This window comes from Talpa occidentalis, unplaced genomic scaffold (assembly GCF_014898055.3).
Source record: "Talpa occidentalis isolate TD23 unplaced genomic scaffold, MPIMG_talOcc4v2.1 talOcc4.4, whole genome shotgun sequence".
In the NCBI taxonomy this organism is placed as follows: domain Eukaryota; kingdom Metazoa; phylum Chordata; class Mammalia; order Eulipotyphla; family Talpidae; genus Talpa; species Talpa occidentalis.
In genome coordinates, this window is record NW_023604295.1 from 75,407,780 (window position 1) to 75,419,573 (window position 11,794).

Below are 11,794 nucleotides of genomic sequence, written 5' to 3' on the forward strand. Positions count from 1 at the left end.
ATAATGCCACGCCAAACTGGAAGCTTAGTTTCAATTTCCTGTTGTGATGAAAATAATCAATAGAAACTTGAAAGGAAGAGATACAAGTTTTAAAAAGCATAAAATTAAAATCAGCCAAGATTAAAACAGGAAAAAGAAAAGAATATGTGGCAAACTTCTCCCTAATACTGAGACTAATATTGAGCTCACTGGGATGTTTCTTTGTGGCTCAGCCTGGTATGATATGCAGAGCTGGATTATGAAGGCACACCAACCTGGGTCCAAATCCTTTTATAAAGCACCTACTATTTCTATCACCTTGAGCAAATTAAACTCTGAATTCTATTTTCTACCAAAGTAAATTGGAAAAAAACACCTGTCTAACAGGATAAACGTTAAAAGAAACAATGTAAGAAGTTTGGCATGTAGTTCATAAGAATGAAGAGAAAAAATGATCTCTTGCCTATTCTATGTGAATTTTTGTGTGATCTTTGAATTTTTTAAAGTTCCTTTTTTTCTACTCACAAATATTTTTACTTTTACACCCACAAATGCCCTTATATTTTCCTAAATCCAGCCATTACAAGAGGTAATAAGAAAAACCTTAATTAGTAACAATTCTTTTATACTGACCAAAATAATAGTAACCATTAGCTGGATAGAAATAATCCCTATATAACATAGACATCTGGAGAGTGTGATTTATAAAATTAAAATTCCCTTTCAATCTTAAAGTACTTCTCAGAATTGGGCCTCCTCGGTGGCGCAGCGGGTTGAGCACCACATTGTGAAGCTGTCCTCAGTGTGGGTTCAATCCTGCCGGTGGCAGGAATCCCACATAGTGCAGCAGACCTCTCCTGTCACGCCTGCTGCTCCCCTCAGTAGTGTATTTCATCAGTCTGCCTGTTCTGCTCCCCGCTCTGTCTCTGGTGAATCGTCTCACCCTCCCGCACCTCTGGTCTGTATCCCAGCTCTTGCATAAAAATAAATATATTTTTTTTAAAGTACTTCTCAGAATTATAAGGATAAAAAAATTGAAAATTGGGAGAGCAGGCAGCAATGACTCCATATTTTTTACTTTTAAAAGCAACAATTATTTAGTGAGCATCTACTTTGCTCATGAGACAGGAATTTGTCATGAATAAACTTACAAACGAGTAACACAGACATTGATGAAATAATTATTTACTAGATGTAATGTAACTATAGTAACTGCTGCAAATCAAACTGCAAACAAAAAATTCCATGCAAGACTGTAACAGAGAGAAAGTTGACACTGAAATACCCAGAATGCTTCATTGAGGAGGACCTCGGCTGATATCTGCAGGTGAGGAGGAGGTAACAGGTGGAGAGCAAAAAAGACATGAAAGCATGAGCATGGGGTGAACAAAGATATGATGACTATGAGATGAAAGGAGGTCATTTTGATTAGAGCAGAGAAATATTACAAGGCAGAAGAGGTAAATAGGAAACCATTCTTTTATAGAATGCTAGCTGAACTTGAAGTAGATGATACTCGATGACCAATATGATCGGAGAAGCATTTAATGATACTGCTATTAAAATTCTCTTCCTAATCACATGCAGGCAGTCTTTGCTCTGCATGTTAGCATGGGACCACAGTATGCACTCTGAAGCCATAGAAGACAATTAAAATATCAATTGGAAAACGCACGATGTTCTTGGATCTTTAAAATCTGGCCAAACTGGGCCTTCCCTGGTGGTGCAGGCAGTTGAGTGCTGCGCTGTGAAGCTGTCTGCAGCCTCTGCAGTGCCGGCTTGATCCCAGCTGGCCAGCGAGAGTCCCACATGGCACGGCAGACCTCTTCTATCTCGTCCACTGCTCCCTTAAGCAATGTATTTCGTCAGTCTGCCTGTTTTGTTCCCCGCTCTGTCTCTGGTGTGTCCTCTCACCATCCCGCACATCTGGCTTGTACCTCGGTTCTTGTATAAATAAATAAATAAATCTTTAAAAAAATAAATAAAATTTGGCCAAACTACCAGAAACATTGAGAATTGAAGTGTATTATTTCTTTGTAAAAAAAACTTATCAATAGTAGTTTAAGCAGGAGTTGCTTTCTCATCATATAACTTACAATGTGGAGTGGCAACTTTGCTATGTCTTCGGGAATTGTCACACTCCTTCTAAGTCTGGATCACCTTCCTCTATTTTATGCTTCACACTTTCAATGTCAGGAAAGATCTCTGAGAATTCCTTCAATGTCAAGTATTTTACCAGATGTCCTCAGGGATATCTTCATTTTGTCACCACCAGTTTCCTAAATGTATGTTGATAAGTTCACCTTGTAAGATCCCCCAGCTGCATATCTGGACTGCTTTGAATGGTGGCAGTGTCACCATTCCCAGGGTGAGCTAGATCTTCTATAACTTCTCTTACATTTAATTTGCTTTGCTTCGATTGTTATCACTCTTCATTTCTCTTCTACATTTTTATCTTTGTCACTCTCTTTCTTTTGCCCACTTTCACAAACACTACAGGTTATCACAGGAACATGAGGAGTCAACACACGTATGTGCCGTGTCATTGCTGTCCATATGAGTATTAAGAGCGGTTATGCAGTAACCAGTCACTGATTGGCTTTCAAAGAAATAATCAATCGGTCATTAATCATGATGCATATCTGTTATTTACATAATGATTTGCAGACTGAAGAGCTAGAAGCAGTTTGTACTCTATGCAATTACTCACAATTCCTGACAGCAGAAACAGTGAAGAGTGATGTTGGGAGATGGTGTTATTTATGGTAACTGAAATCTGTACCTATCAGAACTGTGCAAAGTGAGAACTGCTTATACCTGTAGTATTTGGGTAACTAAGGATAGCAGCCCAAACAGAAATGCCCGATTCTAAATGGCTTAATAAAATCAGGACTTACCCCTCATAACAAATAATCTCAAAGTCAGAGACATAAAAAATATTTATTCCTGCTGCTGTTACATGTTCATCACAGTCTGCTCTTTCAATTACTCAGGAACCAAGATAGCAGATGCCTACCATCAGGAATAGCAAGAAACGGAGCAGAAAAGTCTCTCACTTAGAAATAATGCCCTTACTCAGAATTGAATCATAACCTCTGCTCACAGATCAGATACTAGAACCAGTCACATTGCTTCAGGAAGTAAAGGGCTCAGGATAAAGAAGTAGGAAGTACTTGGCAAATAGCACTAAGGACGATCACATTTATGTTGGTCTCCTCCCCAGACCTCACATCTTACAGATATACATTAAAGATTTATAATATTCCAGTTCTTCACAGCAGAGGAAACAAGGGGCAGTGAAGATTCACCATCTCTTACCAGCTTCAACCCAAAAGGACACACATCTACTCCTAGTTATTTGGTAGAACTAGATATATAATCCTGCATAATTGCAAAGTAGACAGATCTTTGGAGGTAAAAAGAAAAATAGTGAAATGGAGGATATAATATTTGCATGGATCCAAAAGTCTATAAAGGGATCTGGAATTTTATAAAAGTGTGTATTTCGTTAAAAGCTTTTCAGACATCTGCAATGACCAATCAAAGTTGATGCAAACTATTACAGAAAATCACAATAATGGGAAATAAATACTATAGGGAAAATATACAAGATCCTTTTAGACTCTTAACTTACATTTACAATGATATCATTGATCTTTTTTCCCCAGACCAATTAACTGCCATCAATTATCAATAAATATGATCAATTTTTACATGAGAACCAGAGGCACAGTTATTATCTATGCACTACTACTCTAGACCCAGCATAAGGCACATATAATTTTTTTCAGGTCAACATTCAGGAAGAAATAAAACATCAGAAACATCACTAACAATCTAGGACACATAACTATTGAACCAGCAAAGTTATACATAAACTGTTTTGTTTTATGCTTCACTTTTAGTGTCCATTACACTTCAAAACCAGCTTTGATAATTCTGCTCAATTCAGCAGAAATCTCATATGCACTAACTAGTATTTTAAAATTAAAGCCATTTATTCAGCAGATGAGAAATTAGAGTTATTACTTATCTCATACATAATTCTACCAGTCATCCTGGTAGCAATCATTTCTCTCCATAATATCTCCTTTAAAAAAGTCAATAATCTTTTCACAGTGGATAATAACTTACACAGTGAATGTGAAAAGAGTGTTCAACTCCTTTGTGCAATCAACCCAATGTCTTTTGTTAAGTATGTAAGACTTCAAATCAGTGTAAAATGGCAGGCTAGCAGTTAAACAGTGTGCACTGCTGGATCTAATTAATTCTACTATTTTATGCCAAAAATTCCATTAGTTTCCATTAAAGGTCTTGATGTAGTGCAGGCTCCTTTATGTTGTGTAGTTAAAACAATCAAACTTCATATCAAATTAAGGATTCTTTTGCAGAACTAAAGGAATGTTAGTGTGATTCTCTAGCATTGAATAAGTTACTCATGTTTAACAGTATATTCGAACATGAGTTAACTGCAAAACATTTACTTCACAATACATCAAATCCATAGGGAAAAGGCAGCTGGTAAAAGGCAGTTAGGTGTCTGCCCTATGCATTATAAATTTATGGTAATGTTATAATCTGCCATTGAAAATGAAAGTTTCTCTAGGGTTATTCCAATGTTAGAAGGAGCCATGTAGCCAAATTTAATGATATTATCCCCTTTGAGATTGCTCTCTCTTCTGTATATGTTCAATTTAAGATACTAATAATTCACTATGTGATTTTACAACCCTTTCTTAAGTTGGTGAATAATGCTTATTGTGTACCCACTGTGTGCAAAGCATCAGCATATACTTGATGACAAATAGATCATTTATTCACATGAGAAATTAACTGTGAAAAGTGAAATGGCTTATTTTCATGTGTTCCCAAGGGTATAAAATATCCAGGACTCTTTCCAGTGGTTATCAAGAATGTTTCCACTGTCTAGTTTAATTTTTTTTTTTGTGATTGGTCTCAACTTTACTTGCTTAATGATCAAAAAAAAAAAAATTACATAAGATAATCACAACTATAATCTGAAATAAATTTGCTCCCATTTTAGACATTTAAAAAAATTGATACAAATATTTCACATGTATATTACTGTCATAAACTTAATTTTCATTAGTTAATCAGTCACCATCAAGCATTATCTGAAAACCCACCCTAATGTAGGACATTCTATTAGTATTTGTGGCTAACACTATTATAAAATCATTATGATTTCAATCATGAAGAGTTTACTAAAGGTAGTTTGCAGCTGCAGAGGGTCCAAATTTTGAACAGATGTGCTAGTGTGCATGCTTTTCATTTGAGAAGATGATCAATAGCTTTGGTCACAATCCCAAAAGCACGGTCTGTTAAGAATAAAGTATTTCTCTGTCCATAGAGAGAAGATTTTTATATAAAGTGTTTACATGAAGTATTCAAGAAATTACAAGAATTATACAGAGACCTGAGACAAAAGTTCAGTAATACTGTGGGTTGGGATAGTAGAGAAATGTTGCATTGTCAGACATACTGAAATTCATAAAGATGTAGTACACATGGTATTCCTGTTTCTTAGGTATTTAGGAGATAAACATTTTTATTATCTATTTTAATACTCTATAGTGATAAATAAAAAAAAAACTATTCCAATTTTATATTTCTCTTAGGTTCAGATTCTTAAACTACATAATATAATTTGATGGCCTAGTTAATATGACTGAACAATTAAATAGCATCAATGTACTCCATGAAATGGATTTTGTCAAAAGATCAATATTTTCATCAATACTTCTTTCTGAAAAGATGTTAATGCTATGGAAGGAATTAAGTCAAATTGATTCTAAAGAAAAAACCTGGGATATTAATAAGTTCTATATGTAGTATTACCTGTAGGCCATCCATTGCTAAATACACTAAGTAGCCAACAATAAACAAAAAAAGGGCTGAGTAGATAAAAATTAAATTTTAGATTTTACCTCATTATCTTCTGGCTACCTTTTTTTTTGGTCAATTACTTAAATCTCTTATAAAATAAATTTAGTATTTAATAGCTTCTTAAAAATCAAAAGCTTTTGACCCTTTTATAGTTTTATCCTAATTATTTTTTTTATCCTAATTATTTTTAGGTCAATTTTACTTGTGTCTGTAAATTTGATCTTGATTGTGAAGCAATACCAAGTGAATTTAATTAATCCTAAAACTCCTTTGAATGAACCACATGCTGTCATATTTTATGTCTTCTGCCAGTTTTGCATCAAAATATCTTTTAATTTTTTCATAAAATTTTTGAATCATAATAAAAGAAATATTAATTTTTATAATTACTAAATGTCATGAAACATATTCTCATTTCAAACTTTTTTAATTTCTCATTGAATGAAATTCAAGTAGCCACTGAAGAACTACTTTTGGAGAATATAAAATATTTTAGTGAAAAACGATAACCCCATTTCATAACCATAAATAAAGTCTACTTTCTGTCTGCTGCTATTTGTGAAATTCCTCCTCCTTCCCCTGACTTCTACTAACTGAAGGTGTTTGGTAATTTTATAGCCAGCCTGGTAGAATTGCCAGGCTGCAAGAACCACTTAAAGGAATTAATAAAAATCATGGTTTCTATCAAGTCTTATCTTTTAAGAAAGATTATTTACCAGAAAATAGAAAGGTTTAAAGTAAGATATACTATGAATTAAAGATATAAAATTAATTCTACACAGATTGACCTTTTTTCTAATAAACAAGAAGGAGGTTATCAGATGAAATTTTTCTCCCAACTCTGATTTCCTATGAGTCTAGAATCATTTTTGTAACTCAAGCATAAGAAACAATGACATGGTTGTTATGTCAAAACAAGGGAAACAGAGTATGCCAATTACAGCATTAAAGTTAACTTACTATTTAATTGATTACTCACAAATACTTTATAAATACAAAGTTGACTCATGAATTCCAGAATTACAACATAAGCTATAAAACATAGCCACTGGATGTAGATCATTAATTTTAAATATATAATAATATCGAATATGTTTATCTTTCAGCATCTGAACATATTTACATTTTTCTCAAATTGAAACTAAATTTCCACTAGAAGAACAAGTGTACCAGACATTTGTCTCCAAATAGAATATCTGTAGCAGCCCAGTTAAAACAATTGCTATTTATCAATACTTACCATAAAAATATCCCATGGGGAAAAACAGCACAGTTTCACTGCATAAATTGATAATTTATAACATATTATTCTGCTTCCTATCTTTTTCTTCCTTTAAGACAAAGTACATCAAGTATCTCTTTATTCTTCCCAGGGTTATTTGCAAGCTTTCCCCATCCCCATTTTTATATGATTGCTATTAAATATGTCTATTTAATCAGCAGGTCTAAATCTATCTTGGCACTATAAAAATACCTAAGATATAGATATAAGAATATGACAATCTTTAAACACAGAGACACATATAGATATACGCATGTATGTACACATCCATATTTATTTCACACATGAATTGCTTCTCAGCCTTTTGGCTAAAATCAAGTGCAGTATCTGTTCTTATCAGTTTAATATTTCACACATGAAAGTTCACTAAATTACAAGATCTTAAAAAAACTATTAATCGTGAACAAAAGAATTCTCAACTGTGAAATCTTTCACAGATAATAAGATCCAAATAATGACTCAAGAATGACAGATGTTAATAAAAAGCAAGTAAAATTCAAGGCAGAAAGGTAAGGCATATACATATGGAAATCTCATCATTAAGCACAGATAAAAGCTAATGCATGTGAAGAAAGAATAAAACATATCTGTCTAGTGTCTAATATGGTTGATTAACTGAGCCTTAAAAATTTTCAAGGACAAGGTCCTGCTTGAGATTACAATTTCACTTTTCAAAAAAAAAAAAAAACAGAGAAAGTTAACAATTTAATAATCTAATCAGACTTACAATTTTTTAAACAAAGGGGAAAAACTTGCATTTTATTATTGATTAAAAGTGTCTGACCATGACATTTCATTTATCAGATTCCGTTTCTCACTTCATGAAAACAATGCACATTTATCAAGTATGTGTGTTACATTTGTACAGTTATGTACAAGTATGTGTGTTACAAAATGTACAGTTACATTTTCTTTAAAATCTCTTTTTGCCTTAATTTCTGATGGTTATAGTATTTATAATACTTTTTTTTTCTCAGAATTGCAAGTCTTCATCATCACAGTCCTTCAGCATTTAATCCTATCCCAAAGATTTTAGGAAAACTATTATGGAGCAGAAGATGCACACAGAAATATCATCTTCCAATCCCATTACTGTATTAATTCAAATTTCCTTGTGTCAGTTGTTGACATAAGCATTGATCATTGACTGTTAAGGACATAGATTCCCACTAATGAAAATGGAAACCAATTGCATCCTCTGAAACTTGTACAAATCATTCCCATGATTCAGTAATAGTCCACTCTGGCAAAACCTCATGACATGATCATTCTAGCACTCCTTAAAATGCAGTAAATTGTATTGCATTGACCACTCTGTCCTTACTTCACATCTCTGTTAATTCAACAAGCATACAAATAACAGTGAAAACTTAAGATAAATTCCACAGAAAAGTCAGGTTCTACTGTCCTAACATGCATCCCCAAAGATAATTTTAATTAGAATGTATAATGGTGGGGGGCTACACTAATCATTGAAGTGATTAGAAAAATTTACCTAATAATGTGTGTATTATAAATATATATATATATCTTACTCTTCATGATTGTTTAGTGACTAATAAAAAATAATCTTGAGAAAGTAACCTTCTCATGAGAGTGCTTCCATAGCTATCACATTATAAATTTTAGAAAACAGTATTTTAAGTTAAATACAAAGAACTTAAACATAGAACTCAAAACCACGGATTAAGGTTACCTTATAAACAAGGCCCACGTCACATGAGGTACTTCTCCTGTCTCAAACACTTAATACCCCAAGAGCAGGACTAGAACAAAGTTGCCTTATGCTAATTTCTGTTGTTTTCTAAATAATGTTGGAAAAAATGCTTCATCCTGCTATGATTAGTCCATATATGAATATGCTGTGACAATCTGTATTGTTTATGAATGTCTTTGACCTTTCTATAAGTCAATTTTAAAATATGTATTAAATTTTTTTTTCAAAGTGAGTAAGAATTAATGTTATACTAATCATTTTAGAGGACATAAGAAAATTCTTAGTTATAAAATAAATGGGAAAATGCCTTGGGTTTCCAAAACAGCATTTCCCTGTCAATTTTAAACTTATTTTCAAACAAAGTTTTAAGAATTATTAAAAACATACAGTAACAACACAATGTTGATGATTGCTGTTTAAGTCTGGGAATAGAAAACTACTCTATAAATTTGAACACCTTGCTATATTTAAATATTTGCAAAAAAGAAAGAAAGAAAATTAGATGCTAATTTGAGTTTGACTTAAAATATAGTTAGGGACAAGTAGCCATTATTTTGAGGATTTTCAAAGTTCAATGTTTGAGGAGTTATTTTAGTATTCAGAATGATAGGGAATGGAGTTATTGAAGAGAAAAACAATGTTGTACATTATAGAATAAAAGAAATAAGAATAAAATCCTTATAGTAGTGCTGTCCAAAAGAAATGTCATGCGAGCCACACACATATACAGTTACTTTTCTAGTAGCCATATGAATATGAGCATAAAGGAACTGGTGAAATTAATTATAAGACACATCTTAAATCAATATATTCCAAATACTGTCATTTCAACTTGTAATCCATCTAAAAACATTACCCATCGTCATTTCCATTCTTTTTCATGCTAAATTCTTTCAACCTGGCTATGTTTTACACTAACTACCATATCTCAACTTGGATGTGTGAGGCGTTGCCATTGTGCAAAACACAGCCTTGGAAGACTGGGTAGCAATACACATGGACTCTTCCTTTTCCAAGAACTCATTCTCTAAAAGATGTAAAAATATATCGGCGATATCAAAAGGTAGACAATAGCACAATATTATAAATTTAACATTAGCCCCCTTGAATGTGAAAACATACCAGCCAAATTTTCCACAGAAGTGTCGTGAAGGGCAAGAAAGTAGTTCTGGGAGAGCAGCTGAAGGAAGTACCGAGCACGTTTCTTTCATTGGTGTCCTCGATCCGACACCGATTGCTGCCATTAACTTGTAAGATCAAATCACCTCAGGTGGAGGCACTGAGCTGTGTATTTCTTACTCCTGCAGCTTCTATTTTCATTGTCTTTGGTTTTGACTTAGGGTTATTTGGAAATTAATTTTAAAACACTTTTTTTCAATACACGTACACGTGTGTTTCAAAGTTAATCCTCTCTCTCCCCTACATTCTTTGTTCTTCTGTAGCCTTTGCAACATGTGCTTGCTGAATAAATAAATAAATAAATAAATAAATGTATGTTGGGTGTAAGGGTGCATATTTATGAGAAACAGGCATGTGGGGAAGTCAAACTGTGAAGAGAGCTTTACTCACACACCCCCCTGACCCTTGGAAATACCCTCAGCTGTTCTTAAAACCACAGGAAACCTATTTGTTTATGGAAGTGTGCCAGGTGTTTCTTTTTCATAAATTCGTAATTGATTAATCATCATCTAGGAAAAAAAAGGGCAACACCATGATGAGAAGCAGTATTTTCCATCTGTACATTAAATAGAGTATTTTGAGTGAGAAATGATAAAAGGAAAAAAGGCAGGCAAGAGGGAGATAGAAAGTATAACACAAAAGGATTTATAATTTAATCATAATTTATATCCCAAATAATTAACATTTTGCATTTAGTTAGTAAAACCCTCCGAATTGACAAATCAGTGAATGTATTATTTGAGAATTATGCCCAATTTAGTTATTTTTCAGACTATTCAATCCAAAGGAATAAGTAAAATGTGTGATGATCCTTTAAAAAAAAAACCTTCTATATTTGATAAAACTAGTATCAGATGATAATATTTTATTAGAATTGATAGTGAGTGAAGGAGAGAGTTGAAATTATATAAAAATATTTATTTGTAAATGGCAATGATCTTCCTTGGATGTTTCCAGTATTTATTAAAGAATAGGAAATGTGCGTTTCAGAAAGATGGCAGGAAAGGAACAAACAGGATAGGTTATTGAAACACTACAGCACAGAAGAGACTAGCAAACACAGTTAAGTTATCAAATAAATCTTTTCTAAAGCCAGATGAATTTAAATAAAAGAACATGTGCTTGCAATGGACAGTGGGGAGAACAGTCTACACACCTGCTTATATGTTGTAACATCAGGGGTAAATTTTAGTAGGGTCTGGGCTACATGGTAAGAGACAGCAAAGGTTTGCAGATGGAGGACTTACTATACAGACCACATTTTGAAGAATGCAAAGTAAATATTAAAAGTAGAAGTCAAACAACACTAAGTAATGGGTAGCTAATAAGAGCTTGCCATTTTAACTCCCATTCAACCTTTATTTTGGGCTTTGTTCTGAATTATAATTTGCAGGTAAACAATGTAGCGCATATTTACAGTGTAGGCCAATATAGATCATACAGGCAGCCCAGAGTTGTACAACTGACCAAGTGAATAAATCAACAAGCTTCTATGCTTTCATTTCTCAGAACATGGCCCACGGAGTGGTACCATCCTCATCACTGGGAAAGCCAGAAATGCAGACTGTTAGTCCTCACTCCATACCTACTGAGTCAGAATCTGAATTTTGACAAGATTGCCAAATGTGTATTTTTGACAATCTTGTCAAAATTCAGATTCTGAATTCTGTATTAAATGATTACTACACATTTCCAAATGTGTGATTTGGATTTCCAAATGGAAATACGAA

At 33.3% G+C, this 11,794-nt stretch overlaps 1 pseudogene; it reads left to right on the forward strand.

Annotated features, from left to right (window-relative positions):
• Window positions 1–7,456: 7,456 nt before the first annotated feature.
• Window positions 7,457–7,563, forward strand: LOC119258386 (U2 spliceosomal RNA; annotated as a pseudogene).
• The last annotated feature ends 4,231 nt before the right edge of the window (window positions 7,564–11,794 follow it).